The sequence below is a fragment of the Ranitomeya variabilis genome, chromosome 4 (genome assembly GCF_051348905.1).
Source record: "Ranitomeya variabilis isolate aRanVar5 chromosome 4, aRanVar5.hap1, whole genome shotgun sequence".
Lineage (NCBI taxonomy): Eukaryota > Metazoa > Chordata > Amphibia > Anura > Dendrobatidae > Ranitomeya > Ranitomeya variabilis.
Window position 1 is genome coordinate 701,924,297 of NC_135235.1, and position 23,695 is coordinate 701,947,991.

Sequence of the window (23,695 nt, forward strand, 5' to 3'; positions counted from 1 at the left end):
ATATATTTTGTGTCCTGTGAATAAAGTGTGTGAGACTGGAAATACTTGGAGAAGCAGTCAGCTTTTATATGCTCTCATGTAATCAAGCAATTCCAGCCAGCGTCCTTCATTCAGACTCCAGCCAAAGCAGAGTGGACCTCCTGAATCACGGGGTGGTACTGAAAGAGGTACCCCAGCTTGGTAGACCCCGTTACACTGTATATTTAGCTCAGGGTAAATGATGACACCATACAGAGAGAACACGAGCTCTGTGGGCCAGATATAACACATGACCCACAAGAAGGGAGGTCTCTTGTCTCTCCTCGGACAGTTCGCTCACACTTCACACTGTTCAGATGGACAGCTGATATGTGAGTTAACCCCTTAAGCCCCGAGGGTGGTTTGCACGTTAATGACCAGGCCAATTTTTACAATTCTGACCACTGTCCCTTTATGAGGTTATAACTCTGGAACGCTTCAACGGATCTTAGCGATTCTGACATTGTTTTCTCGTGACATATTGTACTTCATGTTAGTGGTAAAATTTCTTCGATATAACTTGCGTTTATTTGTGAAAAAAACGAATATTTGGCGAAAATTTTGAAAATTTCGCAATTTTCCAACTTTGAATTTTTATGCCCTTAAATCACAGACATATGTCACACAAAATACTTAATAAATAACATTTCCCACATGTCTACTTTACATCAGCACAATTTTGGAACCAACATTTTTTTTTGTGACGGAGTTATAAGGGTTAAAAGTTGACCAGCAATTTCTCATTTTTACAACACCATTTTTTTTTAGGGACCACATCTCATTTGAAGTCATTTTGACGGGTCTATATGATAGAAAATACCCAAGTGTGACACCATTCTAAAAACTGCACCCCTCAAGGTACTCAAAACCACTTTCAAGAAGTTTATTAACCCTTCAGGTGTTTCACAGGAATTTTTGGAATGTTTAAATAAAAATGAACATTTAACTTTTTTTCACACAAAATTTATTTCAGCTCCAATTTGTTTTATTTTACCAAGGGTAACAGGAGAAAATAGACCCCAAAAGTTGTTGTACAATTAGTCCTGAGTACGCTGATACCCCATATGTGGGGGTAAACCACAGTTTGGGCGCATGGCAGAGCTTGGAAGCAAAGGAGCGCCATTTGACTTTTCAATGCAAAATTGACTGGAATTGAGATGGGACGCCATGTTGCATTTGGAGAGCCCCTGATGTGCCTAAACATTGAAACCCCTAACAAGTGACACCATTTTGGAAAGTAGACCCCCTAAGGAACTTATCTAGATGTGTGGTGAGCACTTTGACCCAACAAGTGCTTTACAGAAGTTTATAATGCAGAGCCGTAAAAATAAAAAATCATATTTTTTCACAAAAATGATCTTTTCACCCCCAATTTTTTATTTTCCCAAGGGTGAGAGAAGAAATTGGACCCCAAAAATTGTTGTGCAATTTGTCCTGAGTACGCTGATACCCCATATGTGGGTGTAAACCATTGTTTGGGCGCAGGGCAGAGCTCGGAAGGGAAGGAGCGCCATTTGACTTTTCAATGCAAAATTGACTGGAATTGAGATGGGACGCCATGTTGCATTTAGAGAGCCCTTGATGTGCCTAAACATTGAAACCCCTAACAAGTGACACCATTTTGGAAAGTAGACCCCCTAAGGAACTTATCTAGATGTGTGGTGAGCACTTTGACCCAACAAGTGCTTTACAGAAGTTTATAATGCAGAGCCGTAAAAATAAAAAATCATATTTTTTCACAAAAATGATCTTTTCACCCCCAATTTTTTATTTTCCCAAGGGTAAGAGAAGAAATTGGACCCCAAAAATTGTTGTGCAATTTGTCCTGAGTACACTGATACCCCATATGTGGGTGTAAACCATTGTTTGGGCGCAGGGCAGAGCTCAGAAGGGAAGGAGCGCCATTTGACTTTTCAATGCAAAATTGACTGGAATTGAGATGGGACGCCATGTTGCGTTTGGAGAGCCCCTAATGTGCCTAAACATTGAAACCCCCCACGAGTGACACCATTTTGGAAAGTAGACCCCTTAAGGAACTTATCTAGATGTGTGTTGAGCACTTTGACCCAACAAGTGCTTCACAGAAGTTTATAATGCAGAGCCGTAAAAATAAAAAATCATATTTTTTCACAAAAATGATCTTTTCACCCCCATTTTTTTATTTCCCCAAGGGTAAGAGAAGAAATTAGACCACAAAAGTTGTTGTGCAATTTGTCCTGAGTACGACGATACCCCATATGTGGGTGTAAACCATTGTTTGGGCGCAGGGCAGAGCTCAGAAGGGAAGGAGCGCCATTTGACTTTTCAATGCAAAATTGACTGGAATTGAGATGGGACGCCATGTTGCGTTTGGAGAGCCCCTAATGTGCCTAAACATTGAAACCCCCCACGAGTGACACCATTTTGGAAAGTAGACCCCTTAAGGAACTTATCTAGATGTGTGTTGAGCACTTTGACCCAACAAGTGCTTCACAGAAGTTTATAATGCAGAGCCGTAAAAATAAAAAATCATATTTTTTCACAAAAATTATCTTTTCACCCCCATTTTTTTATTTCCCCAAGGGTAAGAGAAGAAATTAGACCACAAAAGTTGTTGTGCAATTTGTCCTGAGTACGACGATACCCCATATGTGGGTGTAAACCATTGTTTGGGCGCATAGCAGAGCTCAGAAGGGAAGAAGCGCTATTTTACTTTTCAATGCAAAATTGACTGGAATTAAGATGGGATGCCATGTTGCGTTTGGAGAGCCCCTGATGTGCCTAAACATTAAACCCCCCCACAAGTGACACCATTTTGGAAAGTAGACCCCCTAAGGAACTTATCTAGATGTGTTTTGAGAGCTTTGAACCCCCAAGTGTTTCACTACAGTTTATAACGCAGAGCCGTGAAAATAAAAATTATTATTTTTTTCACAAAAATGATTTTTTAGCCCCCAGTTTTGTATTTTCACAAGGGTATCAGGATAAATTGGACCCCAAAAGTTGTTGTCCAATTTGTCTGGAGTACGCTGATACCCCATTTGTGGGGGGGGACCACTGTTTGGGCGCATGACAGAGCTCGGAAGGGAAGGAGCGCCATTTGGAATGCAGACTTAAATGGATTGGTCTGCAGGCATCACGTTGCATTTGCAGAGCTCCTGATGTACCCAAACAGTACAAACCCCCCACAAGTGACCCCATATTGGAAACTAGACCCCCCAAGGAACTTATCTAGATGTGTTGTGAGAACTTTGAACCCCCAAGTGTTTCACTACAGTTTATAACGCAGAGCCGTGAAAATAAAAATTATTTTTTTTTTCACAAAAATGATTTTTTAGCCCCCAGTTTTGTATTTTCACAAGGGTATCAGGATAAATTGGACCCTAAAAGTTGTTGTCCAATTTGTCCTGAGTACGCTGATACCCCCTATGTGGGGGGGAACCACTGTTTGGGCGCATGACAGAGCTCGGAAGGGAAGGAGCGCCATTTGGAATGCAGACTTAAATGGATTGGTCTGCAGGCGTCACGTTGCATTTGCAGAGCCCCTGATGTACCCAAACAGTACAAACCCCCCACAAGTGACCCCATATTGGAAACTAGACCCCCCAAGGAACTTATCTAGATGTGTTGTGAGAACTTTGAACCCCCAAGTGTTTCACTACAGTTTATAACGCAGAGCCGTGAAAATAAAAATTATTTTTTTTTTCACAAAAATGATTTTTTAGCCCCCAGTTTTGTATTTTCACAAGGGTATCAGGATAAATTGGACCCTAAAAGTTGTTGTCCAATTTGTCCTGAGTACGCTGATACCCCCTATGTGGGGGGGAACCACTGTTTGGGCGCATGACAGAGCTCGGAAGGGAAGGAGCGCCATTTGGAATGCAGACTTAAATGGATTGGTCTGCAGGCGTCACGTTGCATTTGCAGAGCCCCTGATGTACCCAAATAGTACAAACCCCCCACAAGTGACCCCATATTGGAAACTAGACCTCCCAAGGAACTTATCTAGATGTGTTGTGAGAACTTTGAACCCCCAAGTGTTTCACTACAGTTTACAACGCAGAGCCGTGAAAATAAAACATTTTTTTTTCCCACAAAAATGATTTTTAGCCCCCCAAATTTTTATTTTCCCAAGGATAACAAGAGAACTTGGACCCCAGAAGTTGTTGTTCAATTTGTCCCTAGCACGCTGATACCCCATATGTTGGGGTAAACCCCTTTTTGGACGCACGGGAGAGCTCGGAAGGGAAGGAGCACTGTTTTACTTTTTCAACGCAGAATTGGCTGGAATTGAGATTGGACGCCATGTCGCGTTTGGAGAGCCCCTGATGTGCCTGAACAGTGGAAACTCCCCAATTCTACCTGAAACCCTACCCCTAACCTCATTCCTAACCGTTTACTGAACATTTTCTGACAGTCATAAGTGCCACGTATATAAGTGCCACGTATATAAGTGCCACGTATTTAAGAGCCACGTATTTAAGAGCCACGTATTTAAGTGCCACGTATTTAAGTGCCACGTATTTCAGTGCCACGATATTTCAGTGCCACGTATTTCAGTGCCACATATTTCAGTGCCACGTATTTCAGTGCCACGTATTTCAGGCACTGAAAAATACGTGGCACGTAAATACTTCAGTGCCACTATATTTCAGTGCCACGATATTTCAGTGCCACGTATTTCAGTGCCACGTATTTCAGGCACTGAAAAATACGTGGCACGTAAATACGTGGCACTGAAATACGTGGCACTGAAATACGTGGCACTGAAATACGTGGCACTTAAATACGTGGCACTTATATACGTGGCCACTGAAATATCGTGGCACTTATATACGTATATACATATATAAACGTATATTTCAGTGCCACGTATTTCAGTGCCACGTATTTCAGGTTAGGGGTAGGGTTAGGGGTAGGGTTAGGGTTTTTTGTTTTTTTCTTGTTTTCTTGTGTTTTTCTATAAAAACGCATGCGTTTTACCGCGTTTACATGCATTTTTTCACACATGCGTTTTTTTTAAAAAACGCATGCAGATAAAAACGCAAGTGTGAAACCAGACTAAAAGACGCTTTTTATAGCAAAAAAGTTTTTGCGTCTCCACATTTTGAGACCTATAATTTTTCCACATTTTGGTCCACAGAGTCATGTGAGGTCTTGTTTTTTGCGGGACGAGTTGACGTTTTTATTGGTAACATTTTCGGACACGTGACCATTTTTTATCACTTTTTATTCCGATTTTTGTGAGGCAGAATAACCAAAAACCAGCTATTCATGAATTTCTTTTGGGAGAGGCGTTTATACCGTTCTGCGCTTGGTAAAATTGATAAAGCAGTTTTATTCATCGGGTCAGTACGATTACAGCGATACCTCATTTATATCATTTTTTTATGTTTTGACGCTTTTATACGATAAAAACTATTTTATAGAAAAAATAATTATTTTGGCATCGCTTTATTCTGAGGACTATAACTTTTTTATTTTTTTGCTGATGATGCTGTATGGCGGCTCGTTTTTTGCGGGACAAGATGATGTTTTCAGCAGTAACATGGTTATTTATATCCGTCTTTTTGATCGCGTGTTATTCTACTTTTTGTTCGGCGGTATGGTAATAAAGCGTTGTTTTTTGCCTCGTTTTGTTTTTTTTTTTTCTTACGGTGTTTACTGAAGGGGTTAACTAGTGGGCCAGTTTTATAGGTTGGGTCGTTACGGACGCGGCGATACTAAATATGTGTACTTTTATTGTTTTTGTTTGTTTTTTTTAGATAAAGAAATGTATTTATGGGAATAATATTTTTTTTTTTATTATTATTTATTTAGGAATTTTTTTTTTTTTTTTTTTTACTTTTTTACTTTGTCCCAAGGGGGGACATCACAGATCGCAGATCTGATAGTGTGCACAGCACTCTATCAGATCGGCGATCATACTTTCATCGGAGCAGGCTGCAGCTTTCATCTGCAGCCTGCTCCGACCCGGAAGTGCTCCCTGCAGGACCCGGATACAGCCCCTCGGCAATTTTGGATCCGGGGCCTGCAGGGAGAAGACGTTCGGTACGAGGTGAGTACATCACCTTGTACCGATCGTCTCAGGGAAGCACGCAGGGAGCCCCCTCCCTGCGCGATGCTTCCCTGTACCGCCGGTACACCGCGATCATGTTTGATCGCGGTGTGCCGGGGGTTAATGTGCCGGGGGCGGTCCGTGACCGCTCCTGGCACATAGTGCCGGATGTCAGCTGCGATATGCAGCCGACACCCGGCCGCGATCGGCCGCGCTCCCCCCGTGAGCGCGGCCGATCGCGTATGACGTACTATCCCGTCACCGGGAATTAAGGCCCACCCCACCTCGACGGGATAGTACGTCATACGGGCTTAAGGGGTTAAACATGTGTTTCTTCAACCATGCTCTTGACAGAGACAGATTCCATTTACCATTCAGGATCCCAAGAAAGATGGGGAGCAAACTTTGATATGGACAAATGGACAGTTTGTTTGTAATTATGTCACATATTTTATGTTTTGCTACAATGATGCTTTTTGAAGGACAATTCAATAAATTACTACATTTTTTATAAGAAAATTCATCTTTATCACATCTGGTAAAGAGTCCTGAATAAATAAATATACGAAATAAGTATGACATGACCGGAGGTAAACTTTATACCTCCGATCACAGCTGAGTGCTCACGCTGTCTTTTGACAGTGTGGGAACTGTGGCTCTCTGACCGGCGGGGATAATTTCACCACCGATCAAAAACAGTGTTTGCCGCGCTGTCATGTGCATGACACCCGGTGTTTGTGAAGTCCGTGCTTAGTGTCTGTGCGAAAAACAGTAGGTGTTCGGTGTCCGTGCCCGAACAGTAGGTGTTAGGTACCAACGCCGGATTTTACTGTTGGCGTTCACCCATCTCTACTGATGATGGTTCTGGTGATGAATACAGCACCAGAACTATAATAATTACATGAATACCTAACCAGAATCATCAATAGTACATGAATACAGCACCAGAACAACTATCACTACATGAAGAGGTCACCACTATTGCCATCAGTACAGGAATATGAGACCAGAATCACCATCTATAGAGGAATATGGCAACAAAACCACCATCAGTTTAGTTGCAAACTGTATTTGTTGCATGATGGGGTCTGTTTAGCTCCATTGGATTACCCATCAAATGCTGTGCTGCACATCTATTTGAAACCAAATGGCCCCCATTACAGTTAAGTAATATTAGTTCCCATGACTGTCCTTGGGTTTGACACTTATTATACAGGATGTCAGGGATAAATATTGCTATTTTTCCCTGTAAACGGTCTGCAAGCAAATAATGATTTCATATCTATATAAACATACTCCCTATTGAGCCTCCCCCTCTAAAGTACACCGCATTTTTACTTTTGGAGCTATTTTTTGGTGAAAAAGGTAAAAATTCTAGCAGAAGTGGTTGTCGTAGCTTGTTACCTGACCCATTGGAGGGGGAAGGGATGTGTGTTAGGGGTCCTGTTAACCCCTTAACGACCACCAATATGCCTTTTAACGGCGGCAGTTAAGTGTACTTAAACCACAGCGCCGTTAATTAAAAAATTTGGGGCTAAAAAAATCATTTTTGTGGAAATTTTTTTTTAATTATTTTCACGACTCTGCATTATAAACTTCTGTGACACACTTGGATGTTCACCACACATTGCTAGGGTTAGCGGAACGCACCGAGTATAAATATATGTAATAATAGGTGCGTTCGCAACCCGGGGTCCACCGCGCAGGAGAGGAACCTGCTGCTAGCAATTGGCAGCGCTATATGGCGGTATTAGCGAACTCTGTTACTTCACAGAATCGCTAGGATAGGGAAACGCTGTGCCCTGTTAACCTCACAGAGGAACACAGCTCCCAAACAGAGCAAAACTGTGGTCATGCAGTCAGCAGAGCACACAAACAACTCCTCACCGGAGGTGCCGGTATTCTAGGGGCTTATTTCAGCCAAGACCAGAATCCAAACACACAAAACTCCTCACCGGAGCTGCCGGTATTCTAGGAGCTTATTTCAGCCAACCCTGACCTCATGCAAACATGACCACACAGTAGCAATGCTCAAAACATAGGTTGATACTAGCGCATGGCCATGCGGCCATGTGAACCTTTTATAGCTGTAACAGACTAGGAGCTTCCTGGTGGTCCAATAGGAGCTGCTACAGGACCTGAGTATGTGACCCCAGACCTCGAATGGGAGGTCGTCCCGTGGGCATGCTCAGTATGGGAAAAGCGGGACTTAGTCCCAGAAAGACCTGCTCGCTGCTGAACTTTGCTGGCTACAATGACAGAGCCTGGAAGGGCAGTAGTAACCAGTCGTCCAGTATTAGCCTGAGCCAGACGCTGGGACCTGAGGATGGAGGAGAATGGGAGACCACAGCAGACATGGTTTGAGATTCCCCCTGTGCAGTGGCGGGAACTTGACACCTAACATACATCTAGATAAGTTCCTTGGGGGGTCAAATTTCCAAAATGGGGTCACTTGTGGGAGGTTTCTACTGTTTAGGTACATCAGGGGCTCTGCAAGCGCAACATAACGCCCGCAGACCAGTCTATCAAAGTCTGCATTCCAAAATGGTGCTCCTTCCCTTCCGAGCTCTGCCATGTGCCCAAACAGCGGTTCCCCCCACATATGGGGTATCAGCGTACTCAGAATAAATTGCACAATAAATTTTGGGGTCCAATTTCTCCTGTAACCCTTGTGAAAGTAAATATTTGGGGGTGAAAAGATATTTTTTGTGGAAAAAATATGATTTTTTTCATGGCTCTACATTATAAACTTCTGTGAAGCAGTTGGGGGTTCATAGTGCTCACTACACAGCTAGATAAGCTCTTTAGGGGGTCTAGTTTCCAAAATAGGGTCACTTGTGGGGGGGTTTCTACTGTTTACGTACATCAGGAGCTCTGCAAATGCAACATGACGCCCGCAGACCATTCCATCAAAGTCTGCATTTTAAAACGTCACTACTTCCCTTCCGAGCCCCGATGTGTGCCCAAACAGTGGTCCCCCTCCACATATGGGGTATCAGCGTACTCAGGACAAACTGGTCAACAAATTTTGGGGTTCAATTTCTCCTGTTACCCATGAGAAAATAAAAGTTTGCGGGATAAAAAATAATTTTTGAGTTAAAAAAAGGATTTTTTATTTTCACGACTCTACGTTATATATTTCTGTGAAGCACTTGGGGGTTCAAAGTGCTCACCACACATCTACATAAGTCCCTTATTGGGTCTAGTTTCCAAAATGGTGTCACTTGTGGGGGGTTTCCACTGTTTAGGCACATCAGGAGCTCTCCAAACACGACATGGCCCCCGATCTCAGTTCCAGCCAATTCTGCATTGAAAAAGTCAAACGGCACTCCTTCTCTTCCAAGCCCTGCCGTGCGCGCAAACAGTGGTTTACCCCCACATATGGGTTATCGATATTAAGGAGAAATTGCACAACAAATTTTGTGGTTCATTTTCTCTTTTTACACTTGTGAAAATAAAAAAAATTGGTTCTGAATAAAATGTTTGCAAAAAAAAGTTAAATGTTCATTTTTTCCTTCCACATTGTTTCAGTTCCTGTGAAGGACGTAAAGGGTTAATAAACTTCTTGAATGTGGTTTTGAGCACCTTGAGGGGTGTACTTTTTTAAATGGTATCAAGTTTGGGTATTTGCTGTCATGTACATCCCTCAAAGTGACTTTAAATGTGAGATGGTCCCTATGGTTTTCTAAATTTTGTTGTAAAAATGAGAAATCACTGGTCAACTTTAACCCTTATAACTTCCTAACAAAAAAAAAAATTTGTTTCCAAAATTGTGCTGATGTAAAGTAGATATGTGGGAAATGTTATTTATTAGCTATTTTGTATGACATATCTCTCTGATTTAAGGGCATAAAAATTCAAAGTATGAAAATTTAAAAATTTTAAATTTTTTTGCCATATTTCTGTTTTTTTTTTATAAATAATTTCAAGTAATATCGAACAAATGTTACCACTAGCATGAAGTACAATATGTCACAAAAAACATTCTCAGAATCAGCGTTCCAGAGTTATAACCTCATAAAGTGACAGTGTTCAGAATTGTAAACGTTGGCTCGGTCATTAAGTACCAAATTGGCTCTGTCACTAATGGGGTTAAATTAGTCTCCGACCTATTTCTTTACATGGGGATGAGGGTTCATGTGGGTGGGGCATCGGCTTCAACTGACTAGGGCACCAAAATGCCTTGTTCCAGCCCCATGTACAGTAGGATCATCATACTGTGCATGCGGAGAGTACTCTGTAGGAATTTAATTTGGTGGTATCTTACTGTGTTTGGGGGCAATTTAGTTGGCATCACACTTTATAGGAGCAATTAAAGGGGAATCTAGGGCTTCAATAGAAGGAAAATTACTTTGTAAGTGCTGTAAAGTGAGATCTGCTCTTCTGGGCCCCATGATTTCTGTGTGCACCCCTGAGTGATTACCATGTTTTCATATCTCTTTATTACTCACGTGCTTTGTTGCCTGCTGTGACCTTTTTTCCTTGTGATTGATCATGCGAATTGCAGGATATCATATAAGACGCTGACCAATTCACAGTTGTGTGTGCAATGAATAAAGACAGCAATCGGAAACGTGTTTGCATGTAACAGACAATTGCCGAACTTTAGACCGTTTAAACCCTTTACCCCCAAGGGTGGTTTGCACGTTAATGACCGGGCCAATTTTTACAATTCTGACCACTCTCCCTTTATGAGGTTATAACTCTGGACTGCTTCAACGGATCCCGGTGATTCTGACATTGTTTTCTCGTGACATATTGTACTTCATGAAAGTGGTAACATTTCTTTGATATTACCTGCGTTTATTTGTGTGAAAAAATGGAAATTTGGCGAAAATTTAGAAAATTTCACAATTTTCCAACTTTGAATTTTTATGCCCTTAAATCACAGAGATATGTCACGCAAAATACTTAATAAGTAACATTTCCCACATGTCTACTTTACATCAGCACAATTTTGGAAACAACATTTTTTTTTGTTAGGGAGTTATAAGGGTTAAAATGTGACCAGAAATTTCTCATTTTTACAACACCATTTTTTTTTAGGGACCACATCTCATTTGAAGTCATTTTGAGGGGTCTATATGATAGAAAATTCCCAAGTGTGACACCATTCTAAAAACTGCACCCCTCAAGGTGCTCAAAACCACATTCAAGAATTTTATTAACCCTTCAGGTGTTTCACAGGAATTTTTGGAATGTTTAAATAAAAATGAACATTTAACTTTTTTTCACACAAAATTTATTTTACCAAGGGTAACAGGAGAAAATGGACCCCAAAAGTTGTTGTACAATTTGTCCTGAGTATGCTGATACCCCATATGTGGGGGTAAACCACTGTTTGGGCGCATGGCAGAGCTCGTAAGGAAAGGAGCGCCATTTTACTTTTCAATGCAAAATTGACTGGAATTGAGATGGGACGCCATGTTGCGTTTGGAGAGCCCCTGATGTGCCTAAACATTGAAACCCCCCACAAGTGACACCATTTTGGAAAGTAGACCCCCTAAGGAACTTATCAAGATGTGTGGTGAGCACTTTGACCCACCAAGTGCTTCACAGAAGTTTATAATGCAGAGCCGTAAAAATAAAAAATAATATTTTTTCACAAAAATGATATTTTTGCCCCCAATTTTTTATTTTCCCAAGGGTAAGAGAAGAAATTGGACCCCAAAAATTGTTGTGCAATTTGTCCTGAGTACGCTGATACTCCATATGTGGGGGGAACCACTGTTTGGGCGCATGGCAGAGCTCGGAAGGAAAGGAGCGCCATTTGACTTTTCAATGCAAAATTGACTGGAATTAAGATGGGACGCCATGTCGCGTTTGGAGAGCCCCTGATGTGCCTAAACATTAAAACCCCCCACAAGTGACACCATTTTGGAAAGTAGACCCCCTAAGGAACTTATCTAGATGTGTTTTGAGAGCTTTGAACCCCATAAGTGTTTCACTACAGTTTATAACGCAGAGCCGTGAAAATATATATTTTTTTTCACAAAAATGATATTTTAGCCCCCAGTTTTGTATTTTCACAAGGGTAACAGGATAATTTGGACCCAAATAGTTGTTGTCCAATTTGTCCTGAGTACGCTGATACCCCATATGTGGGGGTGAACCACTGTTTGGGCGCATGGCAGAGCTCGGAAGGGAAGGAGCGCCATTTGGAATGCAGACTGAGATGGATTGGTCTGCAGGCGTCACATTGCATTTGCAGAGCCCCTGATGTACCCAAACAGTTCAAACCTCCCACAAGTGACCCCATATTGGAAACTAGACCTCCCAAGGAACTTATCTAGATGTGTTGTGAGAACTTTGAACCCCCAAGTGTTTCACTACAGTTTATAACGCAGAGCCGTAAAAATAAAAATTCTTTTTTTTCCACAAAAATGATTTTTTAGCCCCCAGTTTTGTATTTTCCCAAGGGTAACAGGAGAAATTGGACCCCAAAAAAATGTTGTCCAATTTGTCCTGAGTACGCTGAAACCCCATATGTTGGGGTAAACCCCTGTTTGGGCGCACGGGAGAGCTCGGAAGGGAAGGAGCACTGTTTTACGTTTTCAACGCAGAATTGGCTGGAATTGAGATCAGACGCCATGTTGCGTTTGGAGATCCCCTGATGTGCCTGAACAGTGGAAACTCCCCAATTCTACCTGAAACCCTAATCCAAACACACCCCTAACCCTAATCCCAACGGTAACCCTAACCACACCCCTAACCCTAACACACCCCTAACTCTAATCCCAACCTTAATCCCAACCGTAAATGTAATCCAAATGCTAACCCTAACTTTAGCCCCAACCCTAACCCCAACTTTAGCCCCAACCCTAACTTTAGCCCCAACCGTAACCCTAACTTTAGCTCCAACCCTAGCTCTAACCCTAACCCTAGCCCCAACCCTAGCCCTAACCCTAGCCCTAACCCTAATGGGAAAATGGAAATAAATTTTTTTAATTTTATTATTTTTCCCTAACTAAGGGGGTGATGAAGGGGAGTTTCATTTACTTTTATAGCGTTTTTTATAGTGGATTTTTATGATTGGCAGCTGTCACACACTAAAAGATGCTTTTTATAGCAAAAAAGTTTTTGCGTCTCCACATTTTGAGACCTATAATTTTTCCATATTTTGGTCCACAGAATCATGTGAGATCTTGTTTTTTGCGGGACGAGTTGCCGTTTTTATTGGTAACATTTTCGGACACGTGACAGTTTTTGATCGCTTGTTATTCCGATTTTTGTGAGGCAGAATGACCAAAAACCAGCTATTCATGAATTTCTTTTGGGGGAGGTGTTTATACCGTTCCACGTCTGGTAAAATTGATAAAGCAGTTTTATTCTTCGGGTCAGTACGATTACAGCGATATCTCATTTATATCATTTTTTTATGTTTTGGCGCTTTTATATGATAAAAGCTATTTTATAGAAAAAATAATTATTTTGGCATCGCTTTATTCTGAGAACTAACTTTTTAATTTTTTTGCTTATGATGCTGTATGGCAGCTTGTTTTTTTGTGGGACAAGATGACGTTTTCAGCGGTACCATGTTTATTTATATCTGTCTTTTTGATCGCGTGTTATTCCACTTTTTGTTTGGCGATATGATAATAAAGCGTTGTTTTTTGCCTCGTTTTTTTTTCTTACGGTGTCCATTGAAGGGGTTAACTAGTGGGACAGTTTTATAGGTTGGGTCGTTACAGACGCGGCGATACTAAATATGTGTACTTTTATTGTTTTTTTTTTATTTAGATAAATGTATTTATGGGAATAATATATTTTTTTTCTTTATTTAGGATTTTTTTTTTTTTTTTTTTACACGTGGAATTTTTTTTTCTTACTTTTTTACTTTGTCCCGGGGGGGACATCACAGATCGCTGATCTGACAGTTTGCACAGCACTCTGTCAGATCAGCGATCTGACTTACAGCGCTGCAGGCTTACCAGCGCCTGCTCTGGACCTGGAAGTAGTCCCTGCAGGACCCGGATGCAGCCCCGCGGCCATTTTGGATCCGGGGCCTGCAGGGAGCCCCCTCCCTGCGCGATGCTTCCCTATACCGCCGGAACACTGAGATCATGTTTGATCGCAGTGACCGCTCCTGGCACATAGTGCCGGATGTCAGCTGCGATAGTCAGCCGGCCGGGTGTGTAACCTCTTAGAGTGGGAACAGCCTCGGGAGACTTTAAGGACCCCTGACGCCCCACTGCAGCTGACGAGGAAGACCCTAGACATCCAGGGAGAATGGATAACTTTCCGGTGGAAGCACACCAGTACTGACCTGATCGGGTTCCCCGGGGAGGCCCAAGCGGAAGGGGAGCAGGTGGGGATCATAAGTCAGGAGGAGTACCGTCAGCAGCAGGCCCTCCAGCGAGAGCAGGAGGAAAGGGAGCTGGACCACCGATACCAGGCCGCAAAGGAAAGAGACTTGCAGGCTAAAGCCCGGGCCAGGAAGGGAAGCTATAAGGACAGGGGCCCAAGGAGACAAGATACAGTGGTGACATTCCACCTTAAATCTGGATGGGGTTTATCAAAGAACCTGACCTGTACCCAGAGGTATTTGTTACCAGATGGGATGTGGAGGCTCACCTAATAGAGGGACACTCAGACAGGGACCTCTACCGCAGTGACCGCGTCACCTATACCAGACACTGGGGAGACAAAGGGTGGTGCGCCCTACATGTGCACATGTGTGTACCAAAGATTGCAGAATCCCCTGCTCATGACCTTGAGCCATCGCCACCAGTGGCCCCACGTTGCCTGCCAATGCCCTCACCTGGCAAGGTGACATCAGCATCTCCTTCCCACAGAGCACCCATCATCATGTGCTCAAGATGTACACAAACTGTCATCGAACAAAAATCAGTGGGCACTCAGATGCCTATCCGGAGTGTGGATGCGCTCTATGTGGTACCCGGTAGCCGCCAACATCCGAAGGGGCTACCATGAACAATGCCTCAGCTAAAGCAAATGAAAAACCTGAATCAGACTGTAAATAGTTAAGTTAACTCTTTGTTGCTGCAAGTTAAAAAAATGACTGCAACAAAAGTTCGTTAAACCTGACCAGGTTTATAGTTAAAGGGGTCCCATGTTAAAGGGATCCTCTGTTTACAGAGTTCATCCGTTTCAAGAACTGTGAATCATGAACTGTGCATGATCAAAAACTTTGCTTGTAAATAGTGTGCACCTTCTTAAAGGTGCTTCCTACTGGTTTTACAAAGAAGTTTTAAAAACACTGCTTCTAACATTTCCATGAAAGTTGCTTTGTTTTACAGAGACCTGAAGAAAAACCCGTTTAGCGTGGCAGGATTCCAGGTCTGGATACACGCCTTGTAGCCCGCCCAAGCCTAACGTTGGGATTAATGACGGGTCCCTCGCATCGTTGCTGCTGTTTTAAAGTTATTGATTGACTTGAGTAATTAAATTACACTACCTCAGCATTGAAAGACTTGAATACTGTTTGCACCCATAAAGGGAATGTTGAATTGTTGCACTTTGCTGAACTAGTGCCTAGAGTTGGTTAGAAATGCACTTTATATGCCAGTTAGTTAGTATATTAGTAAGTTAATATAGTGAATAAAAATAAAATTGAAATTTGGACTTAGACAGTGATGTGTGCAGATACTTAGGAAGATATCTCATGATGCATCTTTACATAAAATTAACAAGATACAGTGAGCCCGTGGGGGTTGGTTGAAAGTTCTGCACTTGAATAAAGAAGACGCTTGTTTTGCACTTTGAAGCCTTAAGATAGTTTTTCATAGCTAGTTCATTATTATACTGTTCTATTAAATTGCTCTATGCCAAAAGTAGGCCTACAATGTAAATAGTTATTGCAACGTTCAAGTGTCCTCACCTCCCATAAAGGGACGCTCTAGTTTATATATGACGGGCAGCACGGTAGTGCAGTGGTTATCATTGCAGCGCTGGAGTCCTGGGTTCTAATCCCACCCAAGGCAACAACTGCAAAGAGTTTGTATGTTCTCTCCGTGTTTGCATGGGGTTCCTCCGGGTACTCCGGTTTCCTCCCACATTTCAAAGACATACTGATAGGGAATTTAGATTGTGAGCCCCATTGGGGACAGTGATGATAATGTGTGCAAACTGTAAAGCGCTGCGGAATATGTTAGCGCTATATAAAAATAAAGATTATTAAAGATTATTATAATATAGTATTAACTTGTTTTATAAGTTTATAGCATTCCAAAAATTGTATGTCTTTTTGCTAATCTGTATTGTTGTTCTTCTTTTCCCAGTCTGGAAGTACTGGATTTAATGGGGGGGTTCTGATTGTCACAGTAGCATTGCTTTCCTCACGCGGAGAGCGATATTATGCCTGAAGGCAAGAAGGGATAACTGTAACCAGGTAACACAAGCACGCAACACATTCCACTCCACTCCAGGCCACCAGGGGGAGCATTTGATCCTATTCACTAGGTGACTCCCCCATATATAAGGTAGTTTTGGAGGGAAGGTAGTCAGTCAGAGCTGAGAACAGTTCTTTCCAGGAAACAGACTGGATCAGTCTGAGGCAGAGGAGGGTTTTACGGAGCTGTGTAGCCGCAGTGCAGCAGTTCCTGGAAAGAGACATTCAGAAAGCCGAATTGATTGCAGAAAACGTGTGGGAGAGCAAAGAATGGGGGGGATATCAGGGGGAGACCATAACTGAGCAGGCTGCCTCCTTCTGAGGCGCAGAGACCGGTAGCCAGAACACCGAGGTTGTAAGGACCTCTACAACTTACCTCAGAGACCAGCAGGACTGCTGAACTCCAAGTTACCTGTCCGACCTAATACCCAGGAGGCACGGTGGCACCCCTCCGAGGCTGGGGTGTGCTAGAGTCCCTATAATCCACCTCAAGCCACCAGTCATACGGGTTATGTCCTATCCTAACCAGGGGACAGAAAGTGAGACAACATCTGTGAGGACCTTATGTGAAGCCATAGGCAGTAAGGGACTACACCACCACGGCGCTAGAGGAAGGCTTTGGATTTCCACCTGAATAAGGAGACTCCTAACTTGCCTTCAAGCCGGCCGGACCTTGCCTGCCCTGTGATCTGGTGCCCTGGACTGTGGCTGCCTGAAGTCGGCAGTAAACAAGGTAAAGAGACTGCAACCCTGTGTCCTCATTCTTTACTGCGCCATTCACCATCTTCCATCTACACACCGGGAGCCCTGGGGAGGGTATACCATCTAGCTGCCATAACATCACACCAGCGGACCCCTTAATGCAGCGTAGGTCCCCATTGACCGAATACCACAGGTGGCGTCACAAACATAAATTTTATTCCCTTTAAAGACCATTCCCTTTTACATGGACGCCCAGGGCCACGGACCAGGTCGTAGCTACCGTGACATCCCCCTGTGAACCGCAGGACCCGGTACAAGTACCCCGCCTCCCTGCTCCAGGTTCGTCATTTAATTGTGCCTCTGTGCAGAGAAGAGTTTCAGAGTACAGGCTACAGAGACTGGAGCAGCGCGGAAACTGGAAGAGTTGAGTATTTAATTTTTTTAAATCAGTGAGTACATAGTGTGGCCTATTATACTATATGGAAGGCAATGTGGTGGCCATTATTCTATATGGTGAATGATGTGGAGCCAGTATACTGATTGAAGGGTTATGTGGGGGCCATTGTACTGTTTGCAAGGCCATTATACTTCTTTCAGCACTTTGTGGGGGCCATTATACTGTGTTCAGGGCTATGTAGAGCCCATTATACTGTTTGGAAGGCTATTATAATGAATGCGATTAATTATAGTGTGAAGGTTTGTGTGGGGTCCATCATACTGTGAGGAGGGCTGTGTGGGAGCCATTTTTTTGTTTAGAGAGCTGTTTGGGAGCCTTTATACTGTTTGGAAGGCTGTGTGGGGTCCATTATATTGTTTCAAGGGCTAGTGGGGGCCATTAGACAGTATGGATGGTTGTGTTGAGGCCATTATACTGTTTGCGGGCCATTATACTATATGTAGGGCTGTGTGGGGGTCATATTTGGACAGTAGAGGTATCATATTGTATTGGGGTCACCATCCTTTTCCAGGGGAGTTGAGGTGGGGGGTACAGGAGGGTCATTCTTTATAGGTGCAATAAAAAGACAATCAATGTGTGTCATTAGGAGGAAAATTAATTTGTAAAGGCTGCAAAGTTGTGAGATATGCTCTTCTGTGACGGCACCAAATATATATATATTTTTTTGGGGGGGTTTCCAATTAGACACAAAATGAGAGACACCTGTGCTAAAAGCCTTCAGAGAAGGACAGCCTATGGGAGAAAATAAAAGCTGCAAACAGATATGTTGCACACCCAGTCAAACGTCTGTAAATTTACATAAGATACACTCAAGAAACCATAAAAAGGTATATACCTTTTGCGCTATTATGTCTGTCCCAGGAACACGTAGGACTCACAGCAAGTGTGCTAAATTGTAAAAAAACTATATGTATACATCAACAGCACAATAGGTATATATGTAAATGAGCTCCACAATAAGGGGTAGTATGTGTGCACTGTACACAGAATAGCAAGATTTGGGGCAGTGACAAACCAGGCTGCAAATAGGTGATTAATAAAAATTAAAGTGTGGAGATCAGCCTAATCTGCCCGTCCTGCCATCATAGCGCATGTGCCAATATGCATTCAGCTACACATTAAAAACCTCAACAAACAGAGAAAGCACAATACAGTAATGAAGTGCTGTATGTAATTACCGTATATATTCGATTATAAGCTGTGATTTTCAGCCCATTTTTTTTAGGCTAAAAGTGCCCCTTTCGGCTTATACTTGAGTCATTGTCCTAGGGGGTGGGCGGGGGAGGGGGAGCGGCGGCTGTCACATCATACTCACCTGCTCCTGACGCAGTCCCTGCTTCTCAGATTGTCTCTGACACCGGCAGCTTGTTCCTGTGTTCAGTGGTCACGTGGTACCGCTCATTAAAGTAATGAATATGGACACGACTCCACTCCCATAGGGGCGGAGCGCATATTCATTACTTTAACGAGCGGTACCATGTGACCGCAGAACACAGGAACAAGCTGCCGGCACCAGAGACCATCGCATCGGAGAAGCAGGTACCGCATCAGGAGGAGGTGAGTAAGAAGGGGGAGGATGAGCCATGCGATATTCACCTGTCCCCGTTCCACCGCCAGGCTCTGTCTTCCGCGTCCTCTGGCTGTAAAGTTCAGGTCAGAGGGCGCGATGACGTGTTTAGTGCGTTTCTGAACAGTCACTGCAGAGACCCAGAAGACACAACGGTGTGCGGTGGTGGAACGGGGACAGGTGAATATCGCAAGTGCCGGGCGCCTGAGCGACGAGAGGTGAGTATGTCTTTTTTTTTTTTATCGGAGCAGCATATGCAGCATATGAGTCATAATGTGCTATGGAGCATCTTATGGGGCCATCAACCTTTGTACAGCATTATATGGGGCATAATCTATGGAGCATCTTATGGGGCCATCAACCTATGTGCAGCTTTATATGGGGCATAATCTATGGAGCATCTTATGGGGCCATCAACCTTTGTGCAGCGTTATATGGGGCATAACCTATGGAGCATCTTATGGGGCCATCAACCTTTGTGCACCGTTATATGGGGCAGAATCTAGGGAGCATCTTATGGGGCCATCAACCTTTGTGCAGCATTGTATGGAGCATAATCTATGGAGCATCTTATGGGGCCATCGATAACCTTTTATGCAGCATTATGTGGGGCATATTTTAATATGGAGCATCTTATGGGGCCATCAACCTTTGTGCAGCATTATATGGGGCATAATATGTGGAGCATCTTATGGGGCCATCAACCTTTGTGCAGCATTATATGGGGCATAATCTATGGAGCATCTTATGGGGCCATCACCCTTTGTGCAGCATTATGTGGGGCATAATCTATGGAGCATCTTATGGGACCATCAACCTTTGTGCAGCATTATATGGGGCATAATCTATGGAGCATCTTATGGGGCCATCACCCTTTGTGCAGCATTATATGGGGCATAATCTATGGGGCATCTTATGGGACCATCAACCTTTGTGCAGCATTATATGGGGCATAATCTATGGAGCATCTTATGGGGCCATCACCCTTTGTGCAGCATTATGTGGGGCATAATCTATGAAGCATCTTATGGGACCATCAACCTTTGTACAGCATTATATGGGGCATAATCTATGGAGCATCTTATGGGACCATCAACCTTTGTGCAGCATTATATGGGGCATAATCTATGGAGCGTCTTAAGGGACCATCATTAACCTTTTATGCTGCATTATGGGGCATATTTTAATACTAGGCATCTTTTGGAGCCCATCATGAACTTTATGGAGCATTATATGGGGCTCCTGATTCAATATGGATATTCAAAAACACAACTTACTGATGTCTCAATTAGTTTTACTTTTATTGGTATCTATTTTTATTTTTCAAATTTACCAGTAGCTGCTGCATTTCCCACACTAGGCTTATACTTGAGTCATTAAGTTTTTGCAGTTTTTTTGTGGCAAAATTAGGGGTCTCGGCTTATACTCAAGTATATACGGTACCCCATTCCCTGCTATGCAGTCCAGCAAAGTTCTTAGTTACATCCACTTGAAAGAAAAGCCACACTCGGCGGTGTAGGGAGGTCCTTGGAGAAATAAAGAAGCAAGTAAAAGCTGCAATATAGTGAACAGGTGTCCCTGGACGGTGGCGTGTCTGAACACAAAAAACAAGGCAATGCGGGTACAGGTACAGCAGCGTGAGACATCGCACAGTCCACGGAGCACAAAAGCCAATGCAATACACCAGTCCTAGTCCTTACATGTTTTGGAAAACTCGATTTTCTTCTTTAGTGGGGACTGGTAACAAGCTATACTAAAAAGCTTTTGTGTCCCTTTAATGCAGCAGATTAATGAGATTATGGTTAAATAACAAGTACAGCTCTGGCAAAAATTAAGAGACCGCTGCAAAATGTTCAGTTTGCCTGATTTTTCTCTTTATATGTATATTTTTGAGTAAAATGTAAATTGTTCTTCTATTCTACACATTACTGACAACATTTCTTTGAAGTTCCAAGCAACAAATTTTTTATTTATTTTCTGAAAAAAAAAAATGGTCAAAATAACAAAAAAATGCATTGCTTGCAGACCTAAAAAACAAACAAAAACAAGTTCATAATCATTTAGAAACAACAATACTAATGTTTTTACTCAGGAACAGTTCAGAAATCAGTATTTTGTGGAATAACCTTGATTTTTAATCACAGCATTCATGCGTCTTGGCATGCTTTCCACCAGTCTTTCACGCTGTTTTTGGGTGACCTTATGTCACTCCTGGTGCAAAAATGTAACAGTTCTTCTTTGATTGCTTGTGACTATCCATCTTCCTCTTCATTACATTCCAGAGGTTTTCAATGAGGTTCAGGTCTGGAGATTGGGCTGGCCATGACAGGGATTTGATGTGGTGGTCCTTCATCCACACCTCGATTGACCTAGCTGTGGTATGGCGCATTTTGCTGCTGGAAAACCAGTCCTCAGAGGTGGGGAACATTGCCTGAGCACTAGTACAGCTCCCACTTCTACTCTACTCTGCTGCTCTCCTGATAAGACCCAGCAGGATTCCTGTGCTGTATCTGCAGTTTCTAAGGCACTGAAGATTTATGGCGGCTGGTCAGTAATGTGCACTCATGGACGTGACCCTGGCTGCAGGACCCCACAGATGAGGATATATGGTATGTCTCTTTCCTATATATACCATATATGGGAAAGAGTCAAATATCCTCATGTGTGGGGTCCTGCAGCCAGGGTCACGTCCATGAGTGCATATTACTGACCAGTCTTGTCAGTGTATATATACATATATATATATACCGTATATGGTACTGTAAAAGTCAGAAGGACGGTAAAACCTAGGATTTACCGGTCAATCTGGACATTTACCGAGGCCATCGGTAAAAGCTCAAAATGAAAAGTAAAATTGGACTTTTACTGGTGCAGTCTTGGTAAATGTTAACATTTCTCAACAGCGTTGGTAAAAGTCAGATGTATTCCATATAAACGAACGATTTTGGACTTTTACCTGGGCGATTTGGTAAATCTTTACATTTACCAGCATGTGTTGGTAAAAGTAAATGTTCATTGTTATTACCATATTTTCCCCATTTACTCTTATTACATTTATAAAAACTTTGAACACTGTGTCCTCCATTTCCTCGCCGTATCTGCCTAATCATCAGACACCTTTCCCACTGTGTCCTCCATTTCCTCGCCCACGGTGGCTTACACTTTTTATTACACCCTTCTCAGCTACATTTACCAAGAAGCCATGGTAAATGTGCACATTTAACAACTGCGCTTGGTTAAAGTCAGATGTTCCATCTTCACACCAGATATTTCTGACTTTTACCAACGCTGTTGAGAAATGTTAACATTTACCAAGACTTCACCGGTAAAAGTCCAATTTTACTTTTCATTTTGAGCTTTTACTGACGGCCTTGGTGAATGTCCAGATTGACCGGTAAATCCTAGGTTTTACCGTCCTTCTGACTTTTACAGTAACATATACAGTACAGACCAAAAGTTTGGACACACCTTCTCATTTAAAGATTTTTCTGTATTTTCATGACTATGAAAATTGTACATTCACACTGAAGGCATCAAAACTATGAATTAACACATGTGGAATTATATACTGAACAAAAAAGTGTGAAACAACTGAAATTATGTCTTATATTCTAGGTTCTTCAAAGCAGCCACCTTTTGCTTTGACGACTGCTTTGCACACTCTCGGAATTCTCTTGATGAGCTTCAAAAGGTAGTCACCGGGAAAGGTCATCCAACAATCTTGAAGGAGTTCCCAGAGATGCTTAGCACTTGTTGGCACTTTTGCCTTCACTCTGCGGTCCTGCTCATCCCAAACCATCTCGATTGGGTTCAGGTCTGGTGACTGTGGAGGCCAGGTCATCTGGCGTAGCACCCCATCACTCTCCTTCTTGGTCAAATAGCCCTTACACAGCCTGGAGGTGTGCTTGGGGTCATAGTCCTATTGAAAAATAAATGATGGTCCAACTACCAACTATCAGACCAAAGCACAGATTTCCACTGGTCTAATGTCCATTCCTTGTGTTCTTTAGCCCAAACAAGTCTCTTCTGCTTGTTGCCTGTCCATAGCAGTGGTTTCCTAGCAGCTATTTTACCATGAAGGCCTGCTGCACAAAGTCTCCTCTTAACAGTTGTTGTGGAGATGTGTCTGCTGCTAGAACTCTGTGTGGCATTGACCTGGTCTCTAATCTGAGCTGCTGTTAACCTGCGATTTCTGAGGCTGGTGACTCGGATAAACTTATCCTCAGAAGCAGAGGTGACTCTTGGTCTTCCTTTCCTGTGGCGGTCCTCATGTGAGCAAGTTTCTTTGTAGCGCTTGATGGTTTTTGCCACTGCACTTGGGGACACTTTCAAAGTTTGCCCAATTTTTCAGACTGACTGACCTTCATTTCTTACAGTAATGATGGCCACTTGTTTTTCTTTACTTAGCTGCTTTTTTGTTGCCATACTAAAAATTCTAACAGTCTATTCAGTAGGACTATCAGCTGTGTATCCACTAGACTTCTGCACAACACCACTGATGGTCCCAACCCCATTCATAAGGCAAGAAATCCCACTTATTAAACCTGACAGGGCACACCTGTA

General features: G+C 42.8%; 1 protein-coding gene across 1 annotated transcript in view; it reads right to left on the bottom strand.

Moving 5' to 3' along the window:
* The window catches only part of LOC143766427 (uncharacterized), a 473,765-nt gene that overhangs the window by 416,072 nt on the left and 33,998 nt on the right, over positions 1-23,695 (bottom strand). The gene's annotated exons all lie outside the window — the stretch shown is intronic.